Source organism: Saccopteryx bilineata, chromosome 4, assembly GCF_036850765.1.
Source record: "Saccopteryx bilineata isolate mSacBil1 chromosome 4, mSacBil1_pri_phased_curated, whole genome shotgun sequence".
In the NCBI taxonomy this organism is placed as follows: Eukaryota; Metazoa; Chordata; class Mammalia; order Chiroptera; family Emballonuridae; genus Saccopteryx; species Saccopteryx bilineata.
The window spans coordinates 53,173,240-53,184,895 of record NC_089493.1 but is presented as its reverse complement, the minus strand read 5'-3'; positions in this window follow the sequence as shown (position 1 = coordinate 53,184,895).

The window sequence follows — 11,656 nt, the reverse complement described above, 5'->3', positions numbered from 1 at the left end:
TGGCAACACACCAAGACTTTTTAAATCATCATCAGCCTGAGAATTGGGAGGTATGTCCATTCTACCCCTAACTAGCTGTGTGACATTGAAGGACACCACTGAACCCTCTGAGACTCAGTTTTCCCATTTACAGAATGGGGTAATTGGACACCATGAACTCTACTGTCCAACTCCAAACTTCTAAAATGAACTCAGTCTGTCTTTCCGTATATACACAAAGATCCACATTAGATGCCATTTCCTGATCTAGTTATAAAGGTCTATCTATTCAGAGAAAGCCAAACAGGAGCAAGGATAAATAACCGTATGGCTCCGTAGTAATTATAATGACACAACAAAGCCATCATGATCATAACAATACTTTATATTTATGAGGCTGTACAATTAAAACAATCTGGCACATTGCAGGGAATCGATTCCTTGCTCCCCAGGAGTATATAAAACTACAAAACACAATATATCAATAATCAGAGTTTATAACATTTTAAAGTATACAGAAACCCAGAACTATGTGTCATTTGCAGTTCATTGTTGGAGAAGAAACTTTTTCAGGCAAATTCTCAGCTCTCTATAAGCTGATCTGGACTCTTGAGCAAGAGTGTGAATTTAAAAAAATGACTAATAGATTTAAGATGGCTCTGCATGTGTATGTCCCATATGCTCTTATCACAGCTCCCAGACCACTCTAGTTCAAATGGTCATTCTCCTTTTATATTTCCTGCTTGTAATCTTTGCAAAGCACTTGGCAGGAAAAGGATGATGAATGGGTTTTCCATTGAATACAAGCAAGCATTAAAAATTTTTGAATGCTTATCATCTAATGAATGTCCTGGAAAAGAGATTTGTGTAATCTCAGACCAGATAGGAGAATAAGAATATCCGGGATCCTGGACTGAGATTCAAAGGAAGTCAAGACTTCCTTCTCCACAGCTGCTGTCTAGGAAGCTGGTATGTCCAAGTATATCTTCTTTCAGGGGTCAAAAACAAAGTACTAATCTCGTTTTTGGAATGTCAAGCCAGGGTGAGGTCTCTAACCTCACTCTCCTCCCCCAAAAGGTGTCTTATCTGACATCCTGTCCTGTCTGGTTGAAGCCACATCCTTAGAAAGCAATTGAAATGACATCATTCCTCACCTTGTTGAGGCATCTTCTCTTTTAAATGAAAAGCGAGTGACCATTAAAAGTGGCTCTCAAAATAGCCCAGTGGTTTCACTGCAATCAGAATGTCTGACATCTAGAACCCAGGAAGCGAGGAAGCGGATGTACCTCCTCTGAAGGGGGAGAGGGGTAGTGTTACCTTCACACAGTTATTCAACAGAAACAGCTGCCACACTCACAGGACCTTAAAACTCTAGACAAGGGATTCCTTAGCTATTCATTTAAACATTTAAAAATTAGCCCCACTCTGAACGGAATGAAATATAGACAAGGGGAGTTAATGATAGTAAAGCATTTAATTAATAGAGTTCTGTCACGACAAGATATTTGGAAAGTATGGTATTAAAATGAGAAAAAATGCAAGTGGAATTTCTTCATATGAAATAACTTCTATTTACAATAACTAGACAGTTTCTGATTATCCCAAATGAATTTTTTTATAATAAGAGAATGAATGACAGACCTTAATTTGTAAGAAGCAAATGTGGACTTGCCTTTAAAATAAAGCTCATAAATTGATAATATGAAACTCACTGATCCTATAATGTCAATTGTATGTGAGTATGGCTAAGGTAAATACAGGACTCCATAATGTAAACAGAAGTTATCACTGAGTAGTGTATCAAGAATGCTTTTTATACTTTTTCAGTTTTTCCCACATAATAAGCTGGTATTTCTTATATAAAATTTTAAAAGTTACATAAATTTGTTAAAACGTGCAAAATTCAAAACAAAAACAAAAACAAAATTTTCAGAAGACATAAATGTTTTTATTTGTTAGTTTTTAGCAAGAGAGAGAAAGAGAGAGAGACAGACAGACAGGAAGATAAGAAGGATCAACTCATAGTTATGGCACCTTAGTTCATCGATTGCTTTCTCATTTGTGCCTTAACCAAGAGACTCCAGCTGAGCCAATGATCCCTTGCTCAACCAGGGACCTTGGGCGTCAAGCCAGCAATCATGGGGTCATGTCTATGATCCCATGCTCAAGCCAGGAACCTTGGGGTTTTGAACCTGAGTCTTCAGCATCCCAGGCTGATGCTCTATCTGCTGTGCCGCCACCTGGTCAAGCTATAAACGTATTAATGTATGAAGGGCCTATATTGTTCTTTCACTTCAAAAAGAAAAACAGAATAAAAATACATCTGGGGCATTCTGTCTTGTTTTCTGAGAAAAAAAAAGTCAGTGTAAATTTCTTTTTCTTTTTTATAATAATTGTTTTATTGAAAGGGTTAACACATATCCACAAAAGTACATAAATTATAAATCATAAATGGCACACCTGTGTTTTATTGGTATATAAAGTCATATTACTTTTTTTTGTCATATTACTTTTTTTTTTTTTTTTTTGTATTTTCTGAAGTTGGAAACAGGGAGGCAGTCAGACAGACTCCCGCATGCGCGTGACCGGGATCCACCTGGCATGCCCACCAGGGGGCAATGCTCTGCCCATCTGGGGCTTCACTCTGTTGCATCCAGAGCCATTCACAGAGCCATCCTCAGCGCTCCGGCCAACTTTGCTTCAATGGAGCCTTGGCTGCGAGAGGGGAAGAGAGAGACAGAGAGGAAGGAGAGGGGGAGGGGTGGCGAAGCAGATGGGTGCCTCTCCTGTGTGCCCTGACCGGGAATCAAACCCGGGACTCCTGCACGCCAGGCCGACGCTCTACCACTGAGCCAACCACTGAGCCAACCGGCCAGGGCCGTCATATTACTTTCTTGCATGTAGCTTCTTCTATTCAAGAGGATGTTTGTGAGATTGATTCATATTACTGAAAATAATTATTGAATATTTTTCACAATGCTATAAAGTATTCTATAGTACCAATTTACCCATAATTTATCTATTTACTATTGATGGATATTTGGGTTGTTTTCCTGATAACTATTATAAATAGTGTTGCAATGAATCTTATTTATTTATTTATTATTTTTTACAGAGACAGAGAGAGAGTCAGAGAGAAGGATAGATAGGGACAGACAGACAGGAATGGAGAGAGATGAGAAGCATCAATCATTAACTTTTCGTTGCGACACCTTAATTGTTCATTGATTGCTTTCTCATATGTGCCTTGACGTGGGGTTACAGCAGACCGAGTAACCCCTTGCTCTAGCCAGCAACCTTGGGTCCAAGCTGGTGAGCTTTGCTCAAACCAGATGAGCCCGCGCTCAAGTTGGAGACCTCGGGGTCTCGAACCTGGGTTCTCTGCATCCCAGTCTGATTCTCTATCCACTGCACCATCACCTGGTCAGGCTGAACCTTTTTTAGTTTTTGACAGAGACAGAGAGTCAGAGAGAGGGACAGATAGGGACAAACAGACAGGAAGGGAGATGAGAAGCATCAATTCTTTGTTGCGGTACCTTAGTTGTTCATTGATTGCTTTCTCATATTACTTTGACTGGGGGGCTCCAGCTGAGCCAGTGACCCCTTGCACAAGCCAGTGACCTTGGGCTTCAAGCCAGCGATCTTTGGGCTTAAGCCAGCGACCCTGAGGTCATGTTTATGGTCCCATGCTCAAACCGGCGACCCCGTGCTGAAGCTGGCTGAGCCTGCACTCAACCCCGCAACCTTGGGGTTTTGAACCTGGGTCCTCTGCATCCCAGTTTGATACTCCATCCACTGCACCACCACCTGGTCAGGCTTTACCGTTTAAAATTTTTTTAATTGATTTTTAGAGAGTGGAGAGGTGAGAGAGAGAGAGAGAGAGAGAGAGAAGTGGGGAGCATCAACTCATAGTAGTTGCTTCTTGTATGTGCCTTGACCAGTCAAGCCCAGGCTTTTGAATAGGTGATCTCAGCATTCCAGGCCAACACTTTATCCACTGCACCACCACAGGCCCGGTACGGCTTAACCACTTAAAAAAAGTTTTTATTTATTTATTGATTTTAGTGAGAGAGGAAGACAGAGAGAGATACAGGAACATTAAGCTGTTCCTGTGTGTGCCCAGATCAGGGATTGAACTGGCGATCCCTGATCTGTGTGCCCTGATCTACTTCAGAACGATGCTTTAGTCTAACCAACCAAGCTATCTGGCAAGGGTTGCCCATTTTTAAATGTACTGTTTAGTGGCATTAAGTACTCACATTGTGGTTCTAATGTGCATTTCTCTGATAACTACAGAAGTTCAGCAACTTTTCAAGATTATTGACTATGTATTTGGATATCTTCTTTTATGAAATGCTTGTTCAAATCTTTTGCCCATTTTCTATTGGATTGTGTATTTTTCTTGTTAATGTGTAGAAGTTCTTTATACATTCTGGATATGAGTTTTTTCCCCAATATATACATTGCAAATGCCTTTCCTCTTTTTATATATTTTTTAATTTTTTATTATTAAGTGAGTGGTGGGGAGGCAGAGAGACAGATCCACCTGGCAATCCCACTAGGGAGCGATGCTCTGCCCATCTGGGGCCACTACTCCATTGCTCTGGAGTCATTTAAGCGCCTGAGGCAAGGCCACCAAGCTACCCTCAGCACCTGGGGACAAATTGCTCAAACCATTTGAGCCATGGCTGTGGGAGCAGGTGTAGAGAGAGAGTGAGAAAGAGAGAGAGAGGAGAGAGAGAGAGAGAAAGAGAGAGAAGGGGGAAGGGTGGAGAAGCAGATGGTCACTTCTCTTGTGTGCCCTAACTGGGAATTGAACCCGGGACTTCCATATTCCAGGTCGATGGTCTACCGCTGAGCCAACTGACCAGGGCCTTTACATTTTTTGAAGATCAGAAGTAATTAATTGTAATGTAGTCCAAGTTATCATATTTTCCTTTATTATTTGTGGAGTTATTTTTGTTTGTGTGTCTTAAGAAATCTTTGCTGCCCTGGCCAGATAGCTGGGTTGGTTAGCATGTCGAACCAGACACGAAGGTTGCAGATTTGATCCCCAGTCAGGGCACATGCAGGAAGAGATCAATGTTTCTGTCTTTCTCTCTTTCTCTCTCTAAAGTCAATAAATAAAATATAAAAAAAAATCTTTGCCTACCCTAATGTCATGAAGATATGCATAATTTCTCCTGAAAGTTTTATTTAGTTCCATAATCCATCTAGAATTTATTTGTTTTATATGGTGAGAGGTGGGGGTAGGGTGTCAATGCTTATTTTCTTTATTATGGATATTTAATTGGCCCAACACTATTTATATAAAAGACCATTTCCTCACTGCACTGTATTGTCATAAATTGGATGATCAAATACATATGGATTTGTTTCCAGACACTCTATTCTACTTCATTGGCCTTTGTCTTTGTGCCAATGCCTTATTGCCTTAAATACTCAATCTTTAGATGGATCTTTTTTTTTCTTTCTTTATTCATTTTTAGAGAGGAGAGAGAGAGGGAGAGAGAGAGACAGAGAGAGAGAAGGGGGGAGGAGCTGTAAGCATCAACTCCCATATGTGCCTTGACCAGGCAAGCCCAGGGTTTCGAACCGGCGACCTCAGCATTTCCAGGTCGACGCGTTATCCACTGTGCCACCACAGGTCAGGCCTTTAGATGGATCTTGATGTCTGGTAGTATAAATCATTCAGCTCTACTCTTCAACATTGTCATAGCTATTCTATTGTTCCCTTGAACTTCCTTGTTCATGTTCTTGTTGTTTTGATAACAGCTTTATTGAGAGACAATTTGCATACCATAAAATTAACCCACTGAAAGTGTACATTTTAATAAATTCATAATGATGTGCAACTTTCACCACAGTCAATTTTAGGACATTTTCATCATCTCATAAAGAAACTTCACACCATTTATTTATTTATTTATTGTTTATTTATTTATTTTCTGAAGCTGGAAACGGGGAGGCAGTCAGACAGACTCCCGCATGCGCCCGACCGGGATCCATCTGGCATGCCCACCAGGGGCCGATGCTCTGCCCATCTGGGGCGTTGCTCTGCTGCAACCAGAGCCATTCTAGCACCCGAGGCAGAGGCCATGGAGCCATCCTCAGCGCCCGGGCCAACTTTGCTCCAGTGGAGCCTTGGCTGCGGGAGGGGAAGAGAAAGACAGAGAGGAAGGAGAGGGGGAGAGGTGGAGAAGCAGATGGGCGCTTCTCCTGTGTGCCTTGACGGGGAATCAAACCTGGGACTCCTGCACGCCAAGCTGACGCTCTACCACTGAGCCAACCAGCCAGGGGTACTTCACAGCCTTTAGCTATCATTCTCCTATTCCTTGTTCACGTACCCACCAAGCTCTAAGCAACCACTAATCTGCTTTTGGTCTCTATACATTTGCCCAGTTAGACCTTTCATGAAAATGAAATCGTATAATATGGAGTCTTTTGTGACTGGCTTCTTTCACTTAGTATAATATTTTCCAGGTTGATCTATACTGTAGCATGGTTCAGCAATTGTTTCCTTTTCATGGCTTAGTAATATTTCATTGTATAGATATGTCTAATTTTCTTTACCATTCATCAGCTGATGGACATTTGGGTTTTTTCTACTTTTTAACTCTTCTGAATAACGGTGCTACAAAGATTTGTGTACAGGTTTTTGTATGGATGCGCTTTTTCATTTCTCGAGTATATTGCTAGGAATGGAATTTCCAGGATGTGTTTTAACTCTATATTTAACACTTTGAGGAATTAAATTGCCAGAGTATTATCCAAGTGTCTTCACTATTTTACATTCCCATGTTAATGTTTAAAAAAATTTTAATGTTGTTTTTAATTGAATAAAAATTCAAACTACACCAAAAGTTACAAACTGAAAAGGAAAACTTACTCTGCTTTCAGACTTTTCAGGGCTCCTCCCTAGAGGCAACTGCTGTTAACAGTTTCTCTGTGTCTTTCCAGACATTTTCTATTATATATAAGCATATATGTAAATATATCAACTTTCTAATAACAGATAAGACCAGCCTACACTGTTCTAATTGGTTTTCTTTTCTTTTTTTCTGCTCTCAAGACTGAATCTGCTTTTTTTTCTTTAACATAATACATTTTGGAAATCTTTCTGTAACTGCATAAATAAGTCTACCTAATTCTTTAGAAAGACTGTATAGTATTTTTGCATAAATGTATTATCATTTTATTTAATTGTATGTCATAATTTTTTTCCTTTTAATAAATTGAATTGATACCAGTTTTTTTTTCCTTTTTTTTTTTTTTTTGTATTTTTCTGAAGTTGGAAACGGGGAGGCAGTCAGACAGACTCCCGCATGTGCCCGACTGGGATCCACCGGGCACACCCACCAGGAGGCGATGCTCTGCCCATCTGGGGCATCACTCTGTTGCAACCAGAGCCATTCTAGCGCCTGAGGCAGAGGCCATAGAGCCATCCTCAGCACCGGGCCAACTTTGCTCCAATGGGGCCTTGGCTGCGGGAGGGGAAGAGAGAGACAAGAGAGGAAGGAGAGGGGTAGGGGTGGAGAAGCAGATGGGCGCTTCTCCTGTGTGCCCTGGCCGGGAATCGAACCTGGGACTCCTGCACGTCAGGCCGACGCTCTACCACGGAGCCAACCAGCCAGGGCGATACCAGTTTTTAAAAACACTTTAAATATTGCCGCAGTGATTTTTTTTTTTTTTTACAGAGACAGAGAGAGAGTCAGAGAGAGGGATAGATAGGGACAGACGGACAGGAACGGAGAAAGATGAGAAGCATCAATCTATTAGTTTTTTCGTTGCAACACCTTAGTCCAAGGGTCGGGAACCTATGGCTCGCGAGCCAGATGTGGCTCTTTTGATGGCTGCATCTGGTTCGCAGACAAATCTTTAATAAAAAAATAATAACGTTAAAAATATAAAACATTCTCATGTATTACAATCCATTCATTTCCTACTACTCATGTTCATGGTTGCGGGTAGCTGGAGCCAATCACAGCTGTCCTCCAGGACAACACCAAATTTTTATTGGATAATGCGTAATATACACGGGTCATTGTATGGCTCTCACGGAATTACATTTTAAAATATGTGGTGTTCATGGCTCTCTCAGCCAAAAAGTTTCCCGACCCCTGCCTTAGTTGTTCATTGATTGCTTTCTTATATGTGCCTTGACCGTGGGCCTTCAGCAGACCGAGTAACCCAGGGGTCCCCAAACTACGGCCCGCAGGCCACATGCGGCCCCCTGAGGCCATTTATCAGGCCCCTGCCGCACTTCTGGAAGGGGCACCTCTTTCATTGGTGGTCAGTGAGAGGAGCATAGTTACCATTTAAATACTGGTCAGTTTGTTGATTTAAATTTACTTGTTCTTTATTTTAAATATTGTATTTGTTCCCGTTTTGTTTTTGTTTTTACTTTAAAATAAGATATGTGCAGTGTGCATAGGGATTTGTTCATAGTTTTTTTATAGTCCGGCCCTCCAATGGTCTGAGGGACAGTGAACTGGCCCCCTGTGTAAAAAGTTTGGGGACCCCTGGAGTAACCCCTTGCTCAAGTCAGTGACCTTGGGTCCAAGCTGGTGAGCTTTGCTCAAACCAGATGAGCCTGTGCTCAAGCTGGCAACCTCGGGGTCTCGAACCTGGGTCCTCTGCATCCCAGTCTGACGCTCTATCCACTGCACCACCGCCTGGTCAGGCTGCAGTGATTATTTCTTTAAAGATTTTTTTTTTTGTACACATGTCTAAGTAAATTCACAGGAAAAATTGCTAACAATGACATTGCCTGGTTAGTTAAGGGACTTAAAAAAAGTTATTGCCAATAAAGAGATAGCAGCAATTACACTCCCAGCAAGTGTATGAGAGTGCTTCTGCCCCCCACATACTTGATATTAATAAGTGAAAGGTGATATCTAATTTTTTTTTTTTTTTGAGAGAGAGAGAGAGTCAGGGGGAGAGAGACAGGAACATCGAGTTACTCCTGTATGTGCGGGACTGGGGAATCGAATCGGCAGCCTTTGTGCTGTGGGACAAAGCTCCAACCAAGTTATCCAGCCAGGGCTTAATTTTTATTGATTTTTAGAGGGACGGAGAGAGAAAGAGAGAGAAAGGGAGGGGGAAGGGAAGAATTCATATGTTGTTCCACTCAGTGGTGCATTCTTTGGTTTGCTTCTTGTGTGTGCCCTGAGTGGGGATTGAACCCACAACCTTGTTGTTTTGGGATGATGTTCTTAACCAACTAAGCCAACCAGCCAGGGCCATATATCTAATTTTAATTTGCCCTTCTCTAATAAATGAGAGTGAATATTTTTCCATATATTTGAAAACTTTTTCTATGAACTACCTATACTATTGATGTGCTTTGCTCATTTTTATGTTGGTCCCCCCCCTTTTTTTTAAAGAGTTCTTTTTATATTCAAAAAATTAGATTTTTTTGTTATATATGTAGCAATCATTTGTTTTCTCAGCTTGTCACTTGTGCACTTATGTCTTTGTATAAGGCATTTTTTCCCCATGGAGAAATTTTAAATGTTTTTGAAGTTAATTTTAGCAATCTTTTACCTTTATGGTTTTGGGGGTTTGTGTCTTGCTTAGAAAGCTTTCCCTATTTCAGATTTAAAAACTACTTTCTGATGTTCTTTTCCAGTACTTCGGTGTTTTCACTTTTGATTCACCTGGAATTCATTTTCACATCACGTAAACTAGAGGTCCACCTTCACTTCTTTTCCAAATGGCCAGCCAGTTGTCCCTATCACTCTTTACTAAATAATCTATGTAACTGGAAGTCCTGGATATTTCCTAGATGTCTATATCCTACTAGATTTTACCAAAAATAGTAATGGCCCAATGCTGGCTCATATCACTTTCATTTTTCTTTGTGTTGACATAAACAGAGGTTGACATTAAGCAAATCACTTTTTCTTGATAAGAGAATAGGTAATATTTCAGAAGGGTTGCTAAAAAAATTGTCTACTGATTGAAAACTCTGGGAGGAAAGCCTTTTCTCACCTGACCTGTGGTGACACAGTGGATAAAGCATTGACCTAGAATGCTAAGGTTGCTGGTTTGAAACCCTGGGCTTGCCTGGTCAAGGCACATATGGGAGCTGATACTTCCTGCTCCTCACCCCCTCCCCTTCTCTCTCTTTCTCTCTTTCCTCTCTAAAAAATGAATAAATTAAAAAAAATTTTAAAAAGGAAAGCCTTTTCTTGTCCAATATTCCATCATACAGATATATCATATGTGATATAATCACTTCCCTCTTGTTGAATATTTAGGTGGTTTCAGATTTTAGCTATTTAAATAATGCCATTCTTTTACAAAGCTTTCAGAATTCCCTTATAAGATATTCATAGAAAAGGGATTCCTGAGTCAAAGTGGGTGAAATTACTGAAAACCAAATTGTTTTTCAGAAAGCTTCTATCAGTTATTCTTCTTCCAGCAGATTGTATTTACATGATAAGACCTACCACCTGCACCATTTATGTAGCTCCTGTATTTTGGGCACTGTTCTTTCACAATTTCATTTTAATGGTCATAATAATCTGTGACATTAGGTAGTATAATTTTTTGTGTGTGTGTGTGACAGAGACAGAGAGACAGAGAGAAGGACAGATAAGGACAGAGAGACAGGAAAGGAGAGAGATGAGAAGCATCAATTCTTCATTGCAGCATCTTAGTAGTTCATCGATTGCTTTCTCATATGTGCTTTGATGGGGGGGGGGCTACAGCAGACCGAGTGACCGCTTGATCAAGCCAGTCACCTTGAGCTCAAGCTGGTGAGCCTTGCTCAAACCAGATGAGCCTGCGCTCAAGCTGGCGACCTTGAGGTTTCAAACCTGGGTCCTCTGAGGTCTGATGCTCTATCCACTGTGCCACCGCCTGGTCAGGCAGTAGTATAATTTTTTTAATGTTTATTTTATTGATTTTAGAGAGAGGAAGGGAGGGAGCAAGAGAGAGATCGAAACACTGATCTGTTCTTGCATGTGCCCTGACCAGTGGTTAAACTGGCAACTTCTGCGTTTCAGGACAATTCTCTAACCAATTGAACTACCTGGTCAGGAAAGTATAATTATTATTTTATAGGTGAGTTAACTGAGGACCAGAGAGATAAAGAAACCAGCCTAAGGCAGAACTGGAATTAACCCAGGTCTTTCTCAAATTCATGCTCATTCTTTCTCTTTGATTTGTTTTATTTGATTTTGGACCTTATAGAGGATTAAGTTAAATGTTCTCTGTTCATGATATATTTCCATCATTGGTTGACCTGGTATTTATTTATTTATTTATTTAGTCAGAAAGACAGAGAGACAGAAGGAGAGACAGAGAGAGGGACAGATAGGGATAGATAGGGACAGGAAGGGAGAGAGATGAGAAGCATCAATTCTTTGTTGCAGCCCCTTAGTTGCTCATTGATTGCTTTCTCATATGTGCCTGGACTAGGGAGCTCCAGCAGAGCGAGTGACCCCTTGCTCAAGCCAGTGACCTTGGGCTTAAGCCAGTAACCTTGGGCTTGAACTAGTGACCATAGGGTCATGTCTATAATCCCATGCTTAAGCCAGTGACCCCACGCTCAAGCTGGTGGTGACCTTGGGGTTTCTGAACCCAGGTCCTCTTTGTCCCAGTCTGACACTCTATCCACTGTGCCATCACTTGGTGAGGTACCTTGTATTTCTTAGTTCCTCATATTTGT